This window comes from Rutidosis leptorrhynchoides, chromosome 5 (genome assembly GCF_046630445.1).
Source record: "Rutidosis leptorrhynchoides isolate AG116_Rl617_1_P2 chromosome 5, CSIRO_AGI_Rlap_v1, whole genome shotgun sequence".
In the NCBI taxonomy this organism is placed as follows: domain Eukaryota; kingdom Viridiplantae; phylum Streptophyta; class Magnoliopsida; order Asterales; family Asteraceae; genus Rutidosis; species Rutidosis leptorrhynchoides.
In genome coordinates, this window is record NC_092337.1 from 375032265 (window position 1) to 375035895 (window position 3631).

The following is a 3631-nucleotide window of genomic DNA, read 5'->3' on the forward strand; positions in this document are numbered from 1 at the left end:
AAATAAAGTGCATGTATTCTCAGCCCAAAAATGTATATTGCAAAAGCAATTAAAAAGGGAGCAAATGAAACTCACGCATATAAATATTGTAAATCAGTTAATAAATCATTTGCATGTATTCTCAGCCCAAAAATGTAAAGGGTAAAAGGGATCATATGAAACTCACCTTAGCAGCATATAAAGTCGTTCACCAAAATGTGACCGAAACTCAGATTACCAAATAACCATATATCTCAACCTAGAGAACATATGTTGGTCAATAAATGTCTATCAAGCTAGGTCAGGTCATAGTGTATCACAATCCTAATGCTCGAGATCGACATACAAAAGTTATCCAAAGACGTTTCAAAAAGTCAATTTTGACAATAGTTTAACAAAACGAGATGTGCCTTACATAAGGATTCATTTACTCGGTTGGTAATATTCAAAAAATCTAATTTATCAATCTTACAAACAAGTTGTTTAAATATTAATTGCAGATTCAAAAGCAATTCCAATTAACGTCAATCATAATTCAGTTGATCATATCTTTTGATTCGTTCACCGAAATTACTCGATTTCTAAATGAAAAGTTATTGATTTTTCGCCAGCTTTCCAAAAACATGCATATCATATACCTTTTATCAGTAATATATGTATTTAATTCGTGATTCATCATAAACTATTTAATGACAAAATTTAGCATACAAGCATGCATAAACATATATACTCGAGCACTAGACATGGATACATTATTAATATATAAAAGATAAGATATGAATACTCACGTATCAATATTGTGATTCAATATTGCAGGAAAGTACGTAGACGTAACAGAGATGATAAATACTAGGTTTGACTTGCAAAATAATACCCACGAACATTACCCATAACCTCCATAGCTATAACCCATAGTTTCCTTAGCTCTATCCCGCTCGAAAACCATTTTGAAGGTGACATGCTCATAACCTCGTCGTAGTATTTTATGTATATTACTAATTAATAATACTAATAATAATAAGATTAATAATAATATTAATCTTAATAATAATAATAATAATAATAATAATAATAATAATAATAATAATAATAATAATAATAATAATAATATAAATAATATAAATAAATACTTACAGAGTAATATTAAGAGTGGGAGAAACACATAACTGAAATCGTGCAATTTATAGAACCTTTTCTGAAAAAGTACCCATGCGCTCGCATGGGATTTGTGCTTCAAGGCCATGCGATCGCATGGCCCTCTGATCCAGCTCACAAACTTTTGTTTTCTTGTTTGTCGACATATTTAAATATAATATATATAATTTAAATAATTAATTATATATTATATTAAATTCATGTGCATAGTTGACTTGTAATTTTCGTTCCGATGACTCGTACGTTGTCACTCGACCTATGTCCCGGTCCCAGTTTCTCGAACGCATTTTCGTACACTTATAAAACTCGCAATTTACGTTTTGTGACTAGTACCTTTGTCAAAATATAGTCTTAAATAATCAATAAACTATATCATTCAAAGTGTATCTTAAACTTTCGAGTGTTTTGGTCATTTACTTCTGTAAATCATTGTCTCGCTATTTGTTAATATAATAACAAATCGTTTTATGACCAAGTTAATATATATTTTCAACATTCATAAACACGTTTTAAATATACGTCGCAAGTTATTCATACAATTAATATTCCAACTTATCATATATATTCAAATAAATATTTAAACCAATAAGTTTAATGTACGGTATCAAACAATTAATACATTGTTGCATTTTCAAGTTATAGTATATATATATATATCTATATACATATAATTGTTCGCGAATCGAGAACAACCGAAAGGTATTTGAATATATGAAAGTAGTTCAAAATTTTTGAGATTCAGTTTTACAGACTTTGCTTATCACGTCGGAAATATTAATCATACAAAGATTAAGTTTAAATTTGGTCAGAAATTTACGGGTCATCACAAGGGGTTTGGCAAGCCGTTTGCAAGACAGGCAAGCCGTTTGCTGGATCGAACTTGTCTTTCACCATTTTTGCTCTAGAATCTTCATTTTAGCTCCATTTTTTATTATTCTTACGCCCACGCGTTCGTAATTGAATATCCTACAATATGAGATTAAGTAAATAAACTTTTCCAAAAATTATAAAATAAGTTATTTAAATGCGAGTTCATCGTCTTAACCGGTTTTGCTCGTTTTTCCTCATTTTTCATCCGTTTTTAGCGATTCTGGAAACATAGCCTTTGTAATGACTAAATATACCAAATTAACCAACAAAGTGATTATTTTGGCGATAAAGTTTGGAACTTTATGGTTTTAGGGCTCAATATCGGGGGTAAAAACGTGACTTTTTGGCCGATATCAAAGACTCACCTCTTGCACTCATATTTTCTCATACTTACTGATATCATTCTTACAATTAAATTGTAATCTTTTGGAGTGATTCTAACAAGAGTACTTGTAAGCTTAAAGTTGTAAGTTTACTTGTAAACTATCTTCTTAAAGGGATCTAGAGGATAGTTGTGTTTTCACTAGGATAGTTCATTAGGATTTTGTGGTAAGAGCTATAGGTGTTTGTGAAGTCTTCAAAGGGACGTAAGAGTTCACAAGTTGCGGCTTATAGAAGTACTAGTGTTGTATCCGGACACTCCACCAAGTTTGGAGTATCATAGTGAAGAAAATCTCAATTCGTAGAATTGAGGTGTGGATTAAGGAAGATTAGTTAACATCTTCCCGAACCACTATAAATCGTTGTGTTTGTTCTCTCTTCCCTTATCTTTTTGATTAGATTTTAACATATATATATATATCTATATATATATATATATATGTATATATATATATATGTATATATATATATATATATATATATATATATATATATATATATATATATATATATATATATATATATATATATATATATAGAACAAACATTTCAAGTCACACTATATCAAGTTCAAGTTCAACAAAATGGAAAGAAAATTTTAAAAAAATCGACTAAGTAACTATTCACCCCCCCCCCCCCTCTAGTTACTTACAATTGGTATCAGAGCGGTTGCTCTAAACGTTTTGTCAAAAATTACTAATTCGAAATTAAGACTAATTTTTGCAAATCCTAGAGTTTAAGATCATGGAACAAAAATTTGAGAACTTGAACTATAGTGAAGGATGCTCCATGCAAAGGCCTCAACTTCTTGAATATGAAGGATTTTGCTATTGGAAGTATCGATTTGAAACGTATGTCCGTTTCAAAGATATAAACTATTGGAACATTATTACTAAAGGTGATTATGTTCCATTTAAGATTGGTGATGATAAGAAAACTAAAATATATATACCCGTAGAAGAATGGACTAAGGAACACAAGGTAGAAGTAGGCAAAAACCATGAAGCTAAGATGACCATTTTTAATGCATTGCCTAGGAAAGAATATGAGAGAGTTTTTATGATGGGTAATGCTAAGGAAATTTGGGATAGTATCATGGTTACTAATCATGGAAACCCACAAGTCATAGAAAATAAAGTAGAATTGCTTATAACTAAATATGAACAATTTGCCATTGAAGATTATGAAAAAAAATAGATAGTGCCTACACTAGATTTAACAATATTTGTTTAAGTTTGAAAGCTCT